Genomic DNA, 17105 nt, shown 5'->3' with positions numbered 1-17105 from the left:
TGCTTCTTGGTCGTGATGTTTGTGCAGGATTAGAAACCCTGACTAAGACAGTTGCTATGTTGTTCCTCTGGGTCTCTCCTTCCATGTTTACAGCCAAGGTTTTCAGGAGGCCTTCCCTTAACTTAGAAGGAATTCATAGCTTTCCACTTCCTGTTGAAACAAGAGCAAATCCTCTCTCCAGAGCATTCCCTGACTTCCATTCTGAAGTTAATACATCCTTATAATATATGGGCTAATTTCATTCTGCAGTCCTTTCTAAAATCCAATGTTTTTCAGCAGCTGTGCTACCTGTCTCATTGGCATTTGAAAAATTTAAAGTCAGTGAGGCATTATTTAATCTATCTCTGGGAAATCTCATACCCCTCTTCTGTTTTATGAGCATTTCCTTTCAAGTATGGTGAGATCTTTTAGACTCTTCTGTATGTTGAGCCTCTAGATGCCTTGGATCAAGTGGCTGTAACTTTTTAAAATTTAAGGGCCATTGCTCTACCTAAATAGGCTGGTAAGTTAACCATTTTAGTGTAGGGCAGTTGGTACACTGTCAGCAGTGGCCCTCCTCATAGATTTGGATTGCCAACCTGTGCTGTGTCCTGCTTACAGACAGCTTGAACAGTCTGCTGCTGTCTTTCATAACATTTCTCAGTACCTTTGTCAGGAGCATCTCCTATTTTCTATGAAGTTGGAGGAATGCTAATTCCTGTGCTTCCCACTGTTGCAGTAGATCTCATTGCCACATGCTCATGACTGTATCTGCCACACATGGCTTGAATCTTCCTGTCTGACCTAGTGGTTGTATGCATTTCATACATTTTGGACTTTGTTTTACCTGAGACAATGTTCCAATCCCTAGAAGGTCTGTAGATACTTTTGAAGTGGCCAAGCTGGATTCCTGGAATCTTATGAAATTGTTACATCTGCTCCTATATGCACTAAGCCTTCAATCTCAATTCCATCTGACTGTAATTTCAACTTTCATCTCTTATCATTTAAGGCAGCTTGCCAGAATATCTGCTATATTCAGAATCTCATCTTCTATTAGAGTAAGTGCTACTTTTTCTCTGGTAAATGGTGTATCTAAGTTTTGAGCAGTGCTGTTTGTCCTGTCGGGCTTTAACTTTTCTAGTCACAATCCAGAGCTGTTTTTCCTTGTCTGACAGGAAACAAATGATTCACGCTGTTTTCTGACAGGCCCTAAGCAAGGCTCTGTAGTCAGTTGTCCAACAGTAAGGGATTGACTCAAATGTCTCTGGATGATCTACATTCATAAGCCCTGTGTCCACTCCTTCCACATCTATATATCACAGGGAACTTTCTCCCTGGATTATCATTAGGGAAGAATTTATCCTCAGAATTTATCCTGCAGAATTTATCTGCAGTCCTTGAGGAAATGGGCTGATCTTTCACCGCCACAGCAATGGATATTTTGAGTTTTCCAATCTTTTGACATTTTTTTGTCCAACTTCAGCCGAATGGTAAGCATTAGACTCAGTATCCTCAGGACTTTAATCTGTTCATTAGTAGGTGCAGATCTGGTCCTAAAAGGTCGAATAGCCACTTTGCATTCAGCATTAGCATTCCCAAAGCTAAAGATTTGGTTAAAAATTCCCTAACATCTGTATCTGATATTGTTCTATTTAGAGCTGAAGTTAATCTTTGTAAAAAAGGCATTGAAAGATTTAATTGAACCCTGGGCTATCTTTGTAAATGATTTATGTCAGGGTTCATGCTTGATATCCAAGGTGGGTGCAGCGTTGGATGAAAGCCAAAAGCTGATGACTTCTGGCTACTTAGTTCTCGCTTGCAATTCTGAGGCCAAAAGCTAATGGCTTCTGGCAATTAACTCTCTCTTACTATTATGGGGGCCAGAGCTGATGGCTCCTGGCAATTTGACTTTCTTCTACTCTCCTGAGGCCAAATGCTGATGGCTTCTGGAAACAGAAAAAAAAAAAAAAGTTAAAATCAAACATAATTGAGGTATAGAATTGTAAACTCTTTAAGTTAGGCTAGATCATAGAGTACTTTATCTAAATTGATACATATGATGAACTGGATGTTATAAGTGTTACCTTATAATTTGCATAATTGTTATAATTATGTTCAATTAATATCTGAGAGAAAAGAGCCTTTTTAATTGGACAAAAGGGGGGGTGTAGTGGGTTTAGCCTAATGCTGCTTGTATTTTAATGTTAATTTGGGTCCCCAAAATTGTTTGCATGAGAGAGCCTGCACCTAAGACACTGAGGGACCCTGCCTCCAGTTAATTCCGATTGGTAAATAAAGATGTCAGCAGCCAATAGCTCGGGAGAAGCGACATAGGTGGGGTTTAGGATTCCTGGTCTTGGGACTGGGAGGAGGAGGAAGGAGAAGGGAGATCCATGATACCTGGAGAGTATGGAGGGAGAAGAGACGCCATGCCTGAGAAGAATGCAGGACAGAGGGCATGGCCACCATGTGAAGGAGCCAGGAGAGCACGGCCCAGAGCATCGTCCCGTTGGGCTGCCCTCTGGGCCCAGAGCAGCCGAGATAGGACTTAGACTTAGTAAGTACTACCTCGGGATTAACCATGTGGAGGTTAGGCTAGCTATTGTGCCGCTTAACTCATATTAAAACATAAAGGCTGTGTGTGTGTCTTTCATTTACAAACCACTGCGGTGCTACTGAACCTGCCGCCAGGCTTTATTTATTAAAAGTTAATTCAACATTCTCCTGTAGTGTTTTTCATGTTTTAACACAGAATATATATATTTTTTTAATCCCTCTACTTCTCTCCTTTCTTTGGATACTTCATCATATTATTTTTAAACTAAACATTTTTTTTTTCTTCAGCACCTAAGCACATTTCAAAATGTTTCTATTCACTTAACACATTGCTGGTTCCAGGAAGGTGGCCTTTCTGTGCTGCTTTCATCTATAAGTTTCTCAGTCTGGTCCTAGCTTCCTCTGTCTGCCAACTGTTCTCTACCACATGGGCCAAGCCTTGAAGGGGCTGTGAGCCTGGCTGTGATCCACTGGTATGCGTTACTAATAATTAACTTATACGTTTTAATTATGTTTAAGAGTTTATAGTAGCCAGGCAGTGGTGGCGCATGCCTTTAATCCCACCACTCGGGTGGCAGAGGCAGGCGGATTTCTGAGTTTGAGGCCAGCCTGGTCTACTGAGTGAGTTCCAGGACAGCCAGGACTACACAGAGAAACCCTGTCTCAAAACAAAAACAAACAAACAAAAAAGAGAGTTTATAGTGTTTGTATAATATAATAGGCTTAAGCTCAAGGCAGTGTGAGGACAGGAAAGGGTTAATGAGTTGGGAAAATGGTTAAGAACCTTGTCTGAGAGAGCTCTTATCACAGGGTCACATCTTGTATTGTAGCTTATTTACTTATCAACAGCGGAGAATTTAGCTTTAGGAAGGGGAGATGTGAGAGGCGGATGGGCTGAAAGGAGAGGGCCTGTTGGAGCCATGGCAGCGAGGAGGCTGTTGCAGTTAGCCATACATGGGCCTAAGGGAACAAATGGTCGGTCGCTGTGACCCAGGAATGGGCCTAAAGAAGCTGAAGTTCCTGGAGGGACCGTAGTGACAGTTGTTAAAGAGTGTTAGAGAGGCTGATGCGCTCTGTACATGAGCATTGAGGCCTCCCGACCAGGCCAGGCTGGACTGCACAAAGTGGGCGGGGCTGACATGGGAGTGAGCATGGCCTGGTCCAATGGGCAAGGAGAAGGGCGGGGTTACCAGAAGAAGGAAGGGGGTGCTCCTGGAGCTTTGTTGGAGCTCAGGCAAACTGAAAGGAAGGGGCTGTGGCAAGATCCAGAGCCATGTGAAGGACATGGTGAGCTGGACTCTAGAATTTGGACTCTAGAATTTGGAACCACATCACTTACAAATGATGTTTATGTACCTCAGGAGGATTGGATTAACAGCTTGGTTTGGAGCAGCCATAGGTCAAGGGAAGGGGGTTGAGATTGGGGTTCGAGCCCTTGAAGGCAAGGTGGTTTGCCGCATGACCATCCTTTCTAGTTGGATCTGAGCCATAGAAAGTTGGCTTCAGGGCTGGCAATTGTGAGACCCCGACTTAGAGCGTCTCTCCCTGGAAGGTAAAGCCCCTGGATGTTCCCCAAGCTTGTTTTCCCTGATCTCTAAAAATACAGCCAGGAAGAAGCTCTTTGTTCTCTATAGCTAGCAAAAAGCCTTTTTGTTTCTATACTTTACAACCAGAGATGCGATAATTGTAAAAAGACCCAGCCAGGCACTTGCCTGGCTTCCTGTGCCAGGACACCGTGGCCAAGGACATGGTGATAAAAATTCAGAACTCACCAATTTTCACCAAGGACACCAGAAAGAGAACTCCTCCCAGCTCCTCCCAACTCCTCCCAACTCCTCCCAATTCCTCAGCTAGCTGTTAAAAGCCCCCTACTGTTAACGCTGGGGGTCAAACTCCCCCACCCCTAGGAGTTCATCCTCAGCTAGCTGATAATAAAACCTCTTGCAGTTTGCATCAGGTGTGGTTTTCTCTCGAGTCATTGGGGTGCTGGCCAGCTTATCCCGGGACTTGAGTGGAGGCCCAGCTTTGGGGGTCTTACACAATCAGTGGAACACTGGCAGTGTATCCATAATTTTTAAGTTTCTTTTGCAATATTAGAGCATAACCATAACTTTGGAAAGCAAAACCCAATTTTTAACAGTATAAACAATCTATTCTCTTTGAAAACCAATACCAAAAGCATTAACTTTCACGTTACAAAGTTTTTGGCTGCCAGTTCTTATATATCAATGTATGACAGTGTAACATTTTTTTTGTAAATATGTTTTGTTTTATTTGTTTACTTATTTTATTTATATGAACTCACTCTAGGTGTCTTTAGACACACCAGAAGAGGGCATCATGTCCCACTGTAAATGATTGTGAGCCACCAAGTGGTTGCTGGGAATTAAACTCAGGACCTCTGGAAGAGCAGTCAGTGCTCTTAACTGCTGAGCCACCTCTCCAGCTGACAGTCTAATTTTTAATACCTCATCAAAGAGACATTGTTTTAAATCTTATCCCTTTTAAGTCTAGTTTCTAGGATAAGAATTACATAAAATATTATCCCAATTTAGAAGTATCTTTGGAGAACTGTTTTCCTGGGTTGGCTCATGCCACATGTTGTTTTTCTAGAATGACTCCAACCCTGAGTTACCAGTTTTAAGCTAACTTTCTGTTACCAATGTTACAATTTTTTAATAATACCCAATAACTTGTAAGCCAATACTCTATAACCAAGACATGCAGAACATATTTATACCTTAAAACCAGTCAAACAGAAATGAAGTAGCTACACATATCTTCTATATTTATACCAAACAAAATTTTCTTGCTCTCTCTAGCTGTAATTTAAAAATAAATAAATAAATAAATAAATAAATAAGGCACCTTGTTACTTGCTGAACCCAATAAGCACAATTACAGAGAATTTGAAAAAAGAAACAACTATCAGCTCATTTACCATAGAACGTGAGAAGCTGCTGGACACTTTAAGAGCAGTTTTTCTCCAGCTATGCTTGACTCCCAGCTACAGTGCAGGGTAACTGACTTATCAGCTTCTGCCTTGCAAATTGAGACTGCCTTTTAAACTAAATCAAGAGATGGAAAGCCAACAGATAAAGTTTTAACCATTTTTTAAAATTTTGAACATGAAAATAGAACAACAGTCATTCAAACAATGAAACAAAAACAGACATAAATTGACACGTGGACAGATTGGTGCACCAAAGACAGGCAATACACAGAGAGGGAAGAGAACTTGATGTAACCATCGCTAAGGTTGTTTCCAGGAGGAGCCGGAGAGGAAACAGGATGTCTGATTTCCTCCTGTTCCTAGGAGAGCTCTGAAATGCATTTTCCTTTTCTTTTGCTAACTCATCCCAGACAGGACAACTGCTTTTCTGAAACCTATTCTCTCTTGCTTTCTCTTGTCATATGTATATTTACCATTCCTACTTCTGAGAACTATGCACAGCTAAGTTACTTACTTGAGCTAAGAATTTTTCTAACGTTTTGTTGTTGTTGTTGTTGTTATTGTTTGGTATTTTTTTCTTTCTTGATATCTCTCTGTAGACCAGGCTGACCTCGAACTCAGAGATCCACCTGCCTCTGCCTCCCAAGTGCTGGGATTAAAGGCATGTTCCACCACTGCCCCGCTCTCTCTCATTTTTTTAAACCCTGCTCCTCTCACCTGATGCAGATCTTGGCTGCAGACAAATGCCTGTATAGAATTCCCCTGTCCCAGTGCACTGTCATACCCTTAGGTGAATTCAGCATTGGGTCCACACTGACTCAGTCTAGTCTGTAACCTTTTTGCACCTCCACCAACAGCCTCCAAAAGATGAAATTTATGGCTAGCGATAGTATCAATGCTGTATGTTGCTTACCGTGTGTCTGTTGAGCTCCACCAAAGACAGCATTCCTAAGTAGATCCCCCCTGCCCTGTCTTCAGACCCCAAATTGGGCACCACCTGCAGTTGTCCAGAAGCCATAGAGAACTTGGTTCACCTGAAAGGGAGGCTGGGAATGAAAAAGGATGGGTAGGCAAGAGAAGTATGAAGCCAAGACAAAGACTTTTGATCAAGGCTCAACGTTTAATTTTCAGCTCTTTGTTTATATAAGCAAACCCCACAGACTCATCCTTTGTTTTAGCCTGATTGAGTTGTAAAGCAAACTCAGCTGGTGGTCAACTCCTCAAAGCTCTGGTGGGGAAATGCAAATATGGCAAGGCCAGGCTCTGACTCCCACCAGGTTGTAAAACCATTGGGGTTTGTTTAGCCTATTCAAGGCTAGGGGAAGGGCTCAGTAGAGCCTCACCTGCTCCCAGGTGCTGAACCCCAAGGTTTTCCACCTCTTGTACCTGGTAGACAACAATCCATGAAATGCTCTCCTGGTTTTTGCTTGAGTCCCAAAAGCAGAACAATAGCCCCCTCCATGGTGAGCTTAATTCCTCTTATAGTGCAAAGCCATTTTTGTTCAAAGTTGTTAGGCAGCCTTTGTATCTGTACAGGAGGCAAAATGTGTGCTCCTTCACCTTGTAGGGCATCAGAGGCTACTGGGAACATCTCTAGAAACATTTCCCTGTCTAGAAACTTCTCTCTCATCATAAAGGGTGGCCTTCCTACTGCAGGAATTCCTCCAATGCTGTGATCACTCTTTATTAACTCTATTAGATCTTTCTATGACCCAGCCAGCCCCCCCATGATTAAAACAGAATCCTAAGGATTTATTTAATCATCACAATTATTGGCTAACTATTCCTAACCTATTTTTCTTTTCTTTCTTTTTTTTTCTTTAAGATTTATTTATTTTATGTATATGAGTATGCTGTAGCTGTCTTCAGACACACCAGAAGAGGGCATCAAATCCTATGACAGGGTGGTTGTGAGTCACCATGTGGTTGCTGGGAATTGAACTCAGGACCTCTGGAAGAAAAGTCCATGCTCTTAACCACTGAGCCATCTCTTCACCTCAATCTATTTTTCTATAAGGTAGACTAGCTAATTCCCACCTGGGATCTCCATTTACTTACTGTTTGAGTCTTGCTCAGGCTGTCTTTTTAGCTCCATCAGCCTGTCCTTAGAATGCATTTCTCCTGGCCACCTGGCCACATGCTCATGGTCACTATCCTCTCATGGTGGCATCCTTTTCTTTCCATCTTCCTTCTCCTCCTCCCTTTTCTTCTCTCTCCTCATGGTCCCTTCCTGAGACCCCTAGCCTGGTAACTGAAATCCCAACTACCTCTATTCTCCCAAGTAATTGGTTGTAGCCATTTATATTTAACCAATAGTTTTAAACTGGGGTACAAGCTTTGTACAGCTTCATTTGGTATGTGTGAGAATGTGCTTGTCAGGGGGCAACAAGATCTTAGGGTTCAGAATTTAGCATTTGAATACACAACGACAGACCAACCTCCAATATTTTCTTCTTTTTTTTTTTCTAAATAGAGAAGTTTTTTTTCCCTCTTACAATCATGACATACAATAAGAACAAATATGAAACAGTTATTTAAAAACTATTAGGTAAGAGTTATAGTCATGATGTCCAGTCCGTTTATTTTTGGCTATTTTGGATAAAGTACTCTACTACATGTCCTATTTTGGTGAGTTCAGAGTTCTGTACTGCCAAGCAGTGGTGGCGCACGCCTTTAATCCCAGCACTGGGAGGCAGAGGCAGGCAGATTTCTGAGTTTCAAGGCCAGCCTGGTCTACAGAGTGAGTTCCAGGACAGCCAGGGCTACACAGAGAAACCCTGTCTCGAAAAACCAAACCAAACCAAACAAACAAACAAACAAAAAAACCCCAGAGTTCTGTACCTAAATCATTTTTTATCATAACTTGTATTACCATCCTAAAATATTTCCTTAGACCTAAAACATCTTCTCAAATTCTGAACAAATTAAGCTTAATTGCTAGATTATAACTGTCTAGTCTTAAATCCCACCAGAGACTTGAGAAGGAATAAGTATTAACTGAGTATGCAGGAAGTGAAGGTGAGCAACTTCTAAAACTATGGAAATGACACAGGAGCTGTTTTCCTGGATGCCCCCAGATTGGGCATCCATCTGGCCCAGTATATCTGACACTTTTTTTGTGTGAAGCAGGAATTATGAAAGGCTAGCCTACCTTGTCCTTGCAGAGCTTGGTAGTTGACTTTCCTGCATTCATGTTTGTCCTTTTTGGACAGCATTCTGTCTGTAGTTGAAGCTAGGGCAGTTTTTGCCCTGTGGTCGGTTGCCACATTTGAAGCAAACTCCACAAGGAGCTTCTCCAATGTCTCATCTCGTCTTTGAAGTAGAAATGGGGTCTGCCAGGAGCAGACCTGTCTCTGTCCAAAAAAAGGCTTAAGTTGATAAAACATCTTTAAATGCCATATTCTGTGATTTTCTGAGCTTTTTGAAGACCATTTATTTATCCATAGCATATCTCAGTAGGCAAATTTTGTTTGTTTTTAGCGATTTACTATTTCTTCAACCTAGAAAGCATATTTTGTGATAAACTGGTCTAGAATTAAAATGACCATGAGTTTGGTTGTCTGACTATTAACTTTCATTTTTAAATTATCCTAAGAAGTTTGAATAGCAGCATTACATAGGACTAGAGTTTCATATTACATTATTAAGAATCATCTAGACATACTAAATCAAGTAAGAGTTGAAAGCATGCAATATATAATATTATAACAAAAATGAACTTAATTTTTGTATCCCTAGACAAAGGACTATATCATTGTAACATAATATAACCTTACTATGCATCAACATGCAAAGATTTGTATCAATATAAGATTATTGGCTATAAAATGTTCCTTGGTTTAAGAGTAAATTCAATAATCTACTCCTTTTTCCTATTATTCCTATAATATTTGTATTTTCAACCCCTTTTCAATCCCTGTCCTCCTACATAAGAAAGAAAGAAGGATAAAAGAAGAGAAGAAAAATCCGAGTCTAACCTCCTATACCTTGGGTTTTTTTTTTTTTTTCCTGGTTAAGATAATTTAATAACTTGTATCTAGGGCTGGAGAGTTGGCTCAGTGGTTAAGGGCACTGAGTGCTCTTCCAGAGGTCCTGAGTTCAATTCCCAGCAACCACCTGGTGGCTCACAACCATCCATAATGGGATCTAATGCCCTCTTCTGGTGTGTCTGAAGACAGCTACACTAGTATTTTACTAGTATAAATAAAGTAAGTATTTCCTAAAAATAGCTTGAATCTAATCCCTTTATAACAACAAGCATCCATCACTCAACAGAATGACTAAAACCTACCCACCCCACCTTAAGGGAATGGGGCATCACTCTCTTAAAATTGCTTTCTGCTGATTTGGGGTGAGGTATTTAATTTGGAGAGGGGCAAGAAGATTGGGAAAATAGTCTTAAGTTAGCATTTGTTGTCCTAGTCTCTATGGTATGTTCTTACTGTGTGTCATTTATTATTGTTCCTGATTATAACAGCCTGAAAGGCTGGACCAAATGAGCTAGCTGTTTTGAAGTTGTCCTGGGAGCAAGTTTTTTGAGGAAACAGCATTGAGATAGTTTGAGGCTGGGATCTGGCAGGGTACTGGAACAATATGCCCCAGCATCTCAGTAACCCCTGAGGGTGGCTCTTGTTAGGGTTGTTTATCACCTTGAAGGTTTGAAGTAAATTATTTAACTCCTGAGTAGTCAAACCAATTGTAGGCCATAGCCAGTTAATATCTCTCAGTAATTTTTGAAAATTATTAAGAGTTCTTAATTGGTTTCTCCTGATTTATACCTTTTATGGTCAAATTTCACGCAGACTTACCTTATATCTTAGGTAATTAATAGAATCTCCTATTTGTAATTTTTTTAGGAGCAACTTGTAATTCCCAATAAGGCAAAAAATAATTTTTTTCTTCATGAAACACTCTTTCTAAGGTATCTTCGTTGTAACCAGCCAGCTGAATGTCATCCATATAGACATAAATTATGACTTGAGGGACTTGCTTATGAATTATTACCAATGGTTGTTGTACAAAGTATTAGCATAAGGTAGGACTGTTCCTTGTTCCCTGTGGCAAGACTTTCATTGGTACCTTTTGGTTAGCATTGAGTGGTTAAATGTGGGCATAGTGAAAGCAAATCCTTTTCTTGTTTTTGTAAAGGAATTGTGAAAAGGCAATCTTTTAAATCAATCACTATGCTAGGCTATTCCTTAGGTAACAAGAAAGGCAATGGGGTTCTAGGCTGTAAAGAGCTCATTGGCTGAATGATTTTATTAATTGCTCTCAGATCTGTCAACATCTTCCATTTGTCAGATTTCCTTTTCATGACAAATACAGGAGAGGTCCAAAGGCTGGTGGACTCCTCTGTATGTTGAGCCTTCAGCTGCTCTTGGGTAGCTATTCTAGTACCTATAATTTTTCCTTTGTCATAGATCATTGCTCAGTGCAAACAGTCAATCACCTTAGTGGTAAGGCTGTTGGTATTTTGTCAGCAGTGGCTCCTACAAGTAAAGTTGAAGAGCCAGTCTTCATTGTACCTGTGTATGGACAGTCTGTAACTGTCTTTGATAACATTAAAAAAATTTTTTTGTTGTTGTTTTTTTGAGACAGGGTCTCTCTGTATAGCCCTGGCTGTCCTGGAACTCACTTTGTAGACCAGGCTGGCCTCGAACTCAGAAATCCTCCTGCCTCTGCCTCTGCATCCCGAGTGCTAGGACTAAAGGCGTGCGCCACCATGCCTGGCTTAAAAATGTTTTTAATCAGGCATTTATCACCTATTTTATGGCTTGTTCCTGATATTGAAGGGATGCTAATTGGTGTTTTCCATTGATCTAACAGATCTCTTCCCTATAAGTTTATGGCTATATCAGACATGTATTGCTTTAATTTTCCTATTTGACCTTCTAGCCCTATGCATTCAAACCATATACTTTGTTTTATCTGGGATAAAGTTCCAACTCCTCTAAATTGAGTATCTACCGCTTGAAGAGACCAATCTGGAGGCCAATATTTTGTTGAATATAGTTACATCATCTCCAATGTCTACCATTCCTTCAATTTATATATTATTTATAAATACCTTTAGTTTTGACCTCTGATCATCTATAGAAGTTTGCCAAAGTATTCATTTTGTGGCTCCTTGTTTTGTTTGTTTGTTTGTTTTTTGTTTGTTTGTTTCAGTTATAGAAGTTGCTCTGGCTCTTTGCCCCATCTACTGCGAAGAGGAAGACCATTCTCAGAAATCAGACTGTTGACATTCCCGAGAATGTTGAAATCACTCGGAAGGGGCACACAGTCATTGTGAAGGGCCCCAGGGGGACCCTGCAGAGGGACTTCAATCACATCAACATGGAGCTGAGTTTTCTTGGGAAGAAAAAGAAAAGGCTCCGGGTTGACAAATGGTGGGGTAACAGAAAGGAACTGGCCACCGTCAGGACCATCTGCAGCCATGTTCAGAACATGATCAAGGGTGTCACACTGGGCTTCCGATACAAGATGCGGTCTGTGTACGCTCACTTCCCCATCAATGTCGTCATCCAGGAGAATGGCTCTTTGGTTGAAATCCGAAATTTCTTGGGTGAAAAATCCATCCGCAGGGTTCAGATGAGGACTGGTGTTGCTTGTTCTGTCTCTCAAGCCCAGAAGGATGCATTAATCCTTGAAGGAAATGATATTGAACTTGTTTCAAATTCAGCTTCTCTGATTCAGCAAGCTACAACAGTTAAAAATAAGGACATCAGGAAGTTTCTGGACGGCATCTATGTGTGTGAGAAGGCAACCGTGCAGCAGGCTGACAAGTGAGGAGGCCTCGGTTTCCTGGCTCCAGAAACAAGATCCTGATCACAAGAACAATTTGGGCTCTTTTGGGAGAATAAAAGACATATATTGAAAAAGAAAAAAGAAAAAGAAGTTGGTCTGACCTTGAAATCTGGGGTTTTAATGTTTCTTTTTAGAGTGTTGGGGACTGGAGTTGTTGTGCAAATAATGGAGAGAGGACCACCAAAGTAAGAAATAAATGAGAAGCTACTTTATCCACCTCAGGAAGCACTTCTGGCTGGCTAGGGATGCAGCCAGACTCAGGAGATGAAACTGTGGCCTTCTACAAGCAGATGTTCAGGGGATAATTAGGAAGGAATTCATAAATTGAGGGTTTGTCCTTGAGTAATGGCCTGTCCCAATATATGTCTGTTTGTGATAGTAGGACACTTGTACAGGCTCAAGGTTCTTCCAACAGGCAGCAGTCTTATCTCAACTTTCATGGAGCTCATGCAGGCCAGGTATCTTGTAGAATGGAGGACTAAGGGCATGCAGTAAAATGGGGGCGGCTGACCAATGCTTGGAGTTACTCACCTGAGTTTATTTACTCACCTGAGAATCAGAACTGAATTAAACCCTTGATTTGTCAATCTCCTCAAGGTTGAGTCATCGGCCTAGGGGGTAAATTGAGTCCTAAGGACCCTTAACTTTACTGCCAAAATTCGGACCCGGACAAACTGAAGGAGGGCATTTATGAGGTAGGCCCACATATCAGGGCAAGGATTAGAAAGAGTAATGGTCTGTTTTTTGCTGAGACTAGGGTAGTCATCCAGGGGGACCATGAGAACCAGTTTTTGGGTGGACTCTCATTCTTTAGCCTCGTCTTGGAGATATTTTTTAACCAAGGAAAGAGATTCCTGAATCACTCCAGGATGATTTGCATAAAAACAACATTGTTCACCCAGAGACAAGCAGAGGCCCCCTTATTGTAGGAATGAAAGGTCTGGGCTCCTTTGGTAAAACCACCTCAGCCAGAGTGTTGAGGGATCTTTCCAGGTGCTCCACCTGGGCTAGACCAACATCAATGGCCACATTTAATGTTTTTTTTTTTTTTAAAGATTTATTTATTGATTATATGTAAATACACTGTAGCTGTCTTTCTTCAGACACTCCAGAAGAGGGAGTCAGATCTTGTTACGGATGGTTGTGAGTCACCATGTGGTTGCTGGGATTTGAACTCTGGACCTTTGGAAGAGTAGTCGGGTGCTCTTACCCACTGAGCCATCTCTCCAGCCCATGTTTTGTTTTCTTTATCTTTTTGTCCTTCATGACTAGGACAACTCTTCCACACTCAGAGGCTCCGGTTATCCCCAGCCCTACCAGAGAAGTTAGCCAATGCCAGGTGTTCTTTCATAGCCTCCCGAGAATAATAATAAACCTGGGGGAACAATTTGGACCAGTACACACAAATTCTTTTTTCCCTGGAGGATTTGAGACTGTGTACAAAGCATTAACCCAGTTCTGCTGGCCAAGTCCCCTGGGGGTGGAGGTGAGAGTCGGGATAGTGGGGTTGAGAAAAGGAGGGACCGATGGAACCTTGGGCTTTGAGTCTTAAATTTAACAGGTCTTTGGGGTGTTGAGAGGCTCTCAATCTGATGTCTGGGCCACCCAGTTTCCCGTCAGGACTGGGCTGGATATGAGAGTGGTTGCTGGGAATTGATCTCATTGACCTTAATGGCAGTTGGGGTGGTCAGGATCATCGTGTGGGGCCCTTTCCAGTAAGGTCCAAGGATCTTTTTGTGATATCTCTAGACTCAGACGAGGTCTCCCAGTGGCAGCTCATGAACATGCTGCAGGCACGTCTGCAGGAGTTGGGAAGACGTTGTGCTGCACTGTCTGGAGTGCCTGGACTTAAGAAATGTATATTCAGACATCCTAGCCATAATCTCTGGAGAGTTTGGGAACCAGAGGAAGGGGTCTACCAAACATGATTTCGTAGGGCATCAGCCCATAGGAGTAGGGAGTGTTTTGTATTCAGAACAAGACAAAAGGTAGGAGGGTTGTTCAGTCATTGCCAGTTTCTAGGGTTAATTTAATCAAGGTCTCCTTTAAGGTCCAATTCATCCTCTCTACGTGTCCTGAGCTTTGGGGGTGATATGTATAATGCAGTTTCTAATTTGTCCCATTGCCTTAACTAAGTCCTGTACTCCCTGAAAGACAAGGCAGGTCCATTGTCTGATCCTATTACAGAAGGAAGTGCGTAGCTTGGGATGGGTTCACCAGTGATCTTTTTGACTGTGGTGGGGGCTGTTTCCTTTTTGATAGGGAAAGCTTTTACCCATCTTGAAAAGGTATCTTTAAAAACTAGAAGATATTTATATCCATTTTTACCAGGTTTTACCTCAGTGAAATTCACCTCCCAGTGGACTCTGGGTGAAGTTCCTTTTTCTTTTGTTGTGAGAGAACTCATTCCTCTGTGGATTAGTAGCCTGGCAGGGGAGATACTGTATGTGCCAGACCATCCTCCATTAACTGGTTTACCTTAAAGATTTCAAACTCTGAGTGTCCCAGAAGCTCCTGTAATCTTATTTGGCCAAGGTGTGTTGCTGTGCGGATTTGGTAGATCAGAGACTTGGCCAATTCAGCTGTACCTCCATTTATCTTTTAATCTGTATATTTGGTGAAGAGGCAAAGTCCTTATTCTCTTGGAGAGACTATTCTGGCATCTCAGGCGGTGTAGGTCCTGGCGTTGTTATCAGTAAGTTGGTAACGGCTAGGGATCCTCCTTGGCTACTTGGTCTGCTTTTTTTTTTTTTTTTTTTTTTTTTGCCCTAGGAAAAATAAGAATTCTCCTTCTGGTGCCCTGGGCAGTGGATGAACTTTTCTGAGGTCCTGTGCTGGACAATAGTCATTAGTTCTTGGCTTCTTAGCAGGCAGCAGGGGAATATTCCAAGGTAACTGAGCTGGGACCAGGATCCCATGTCCCCTCACTGGGTTAAGTGTTTTACGATACCCTTTTTGGCCTCTGGTGTCAGTGGATGTTGTTTGACCTAATTGGATAAGGCTGTGGTCCTACCTAAGGGAGACCAAAACTGGAGGCTGTTAGGTGGCCAGTCCAGACGGCTTAATCTCTACCCATTCACTTGGAATAGTTTTAGTTCTGTCAACAGGGGAAATTACCCTGTGGCTGTTTTAGAGAAAAAAAAAAGCCTATATTTTCCCTCTAAGTCTAGGCTCAGGTCACAGACTTTGGGCCTTGGGAGATTGGCATCCCCTTCCTGGTGAAGTGGGTCTGAGCTTTCATTTTGCTCAACAAGTCTCTCCCCAAAAGGGTGTAAGAGCAATCCAGGATTACCACGAAGGAATGAGACCCTTCCTTGGTCCCTAAGTCTATACAGTCTGTTTGGAGGTCCAAGGACACAAGGCTATTTTGGTGGTCCCTTGGACCCAGGTTTCTTTTCCTGATAGAGGGCCTGAAATGGTGGGCCTTGGTATCCACCAAGAAGTCAACTGACTATTCCTCCACTTGTTGGGTTACCCAAGTAGGGCCCTGAGCCCCGTTCCCTTCCGTTATACAAGTTCACTAGTTCAAGGACCCTTCAACAGTTATTAGATTCTCTTTGTTCTGAGGACATTCCCCTTTCCAGTGGCCTATTTCTTTATGGTATGCACATTGATCCTTTTTGAGGCGGGAAGGGGTGTGCTCTGAGCATTCATTATTTCCCCGTTCATTAGCCAGTCAGGTTAGTTGGCAGTTTCTGGACTCAGGACCACTTATGTCTTTCTGTGGCTAGCAGCAACTTGGTTAAACCCTGGATTTGCTTATCTTTAGGTGTTTCTCTGTTATTATAAATGTTTGTGACTATAGCCACTAACTTATATAGGTTTTTAATCTTCAAATCGGTCGAACTGTTGGAGAATTTTTATTGTTGTTTTTTTTTGTGTGTGTGTCTGGGGCTCTCTGGTTGATGGAAGCCATGTTGACTGCCATCTGATTCTCGGGTGCTTTGGGGTCCAATAGAGTGTAGGTGCAGTGGTCGCTCAAGGGATATGCCTGGTGACTCAGTCTGTTCCTGCAATGCCTGACTTAGACAGATTTGGGGGCCATCTAGTGGGCACTCAGAGATACTATCCTTCTCTCCCCCCACCCCCCAATAATAATTGGGCTCAATAGATCTTTATCCTCTTGTGGGAAAACTGCTCATTAAAGACAAAGTCTACCATTGACCAGATAACCTCCTGAGGCTGATGGAAGACCCCCTTTGTCAGCAGAGTTTCTCCTTCTCTGACCTTGTCCGGGGAGTTCTAAGCCCCCACACCTGAGGAGTGCCATGTAGTCTCAGTTAACAGGATCGATTGCCTTCCCTGGACAAAACCTGCCCAGACAGCACCTGAGATCCCTGAAATGCTCTCCCATGCTAACGAGGCAGTCCAGGTTCTCTAAGGCCCCAGCCAATGACCTTTGCCCATCCTGGATGTCCCTACCCTCAGTCCCCCAAAACTTTAGAAGCCTTCAATCACCCTAAGCAAAGTTGATCTGCCTCCTGACAAGCAGTCCTGGTGGGGTCATTCACTGTTTGTATTCACAGGGCTTCTGGCCGTCTTCTTCAACATCTCTGCTCACATGATCCACAAGAGCTGGGAGCCCCACAGCTTCACCCTACCTTCATTCACACTGTAGTCCTATCCTTTGCTGGGCCAGGAGAAGGGGAAGATTTCATAGATGAGGGTTCATTATCCATAGCGTGATCGTCTTGCCCCAGGGAAAGGTTTCCAGCATCCCCACCAGATCCTGTCCCTCTCCTCAGTACTAGAAAAGCTCAGGGCTAGTCTGCATAGTAATTACTTAGGACAATATCTGAGTCACACC

The 17105-nt window shown here is 42.4% G+C and overlaps 1 pseudogene; it reads left to right on the top strand.

Annotated features, from left to right (window-relative positions):
* Positions 1-12338, top strand: part of LOC110307425 — a 40499-nt pseudogene extending 28161 nt beyond the window's left edge.
* The last annotated feature ends 4767 nt before the right edge of the window (positions 12339-17105 follow it).

This window comes from Mus caroli, chromosome 2 (genome assembly GCF_900094665.2).
Source record: "Mus caroli chromosome 2, CAROLI_EIJ_v1.1, whole genome shotgun sequence".
NCBI lineage: Eukaryota > Metazoa > Chordata > Mammalia > Rodentia > Muridae > Mus > Mus caroli.
This window is presented reverse-complemented; position numbering and strand designations above follow the sequence as displayed.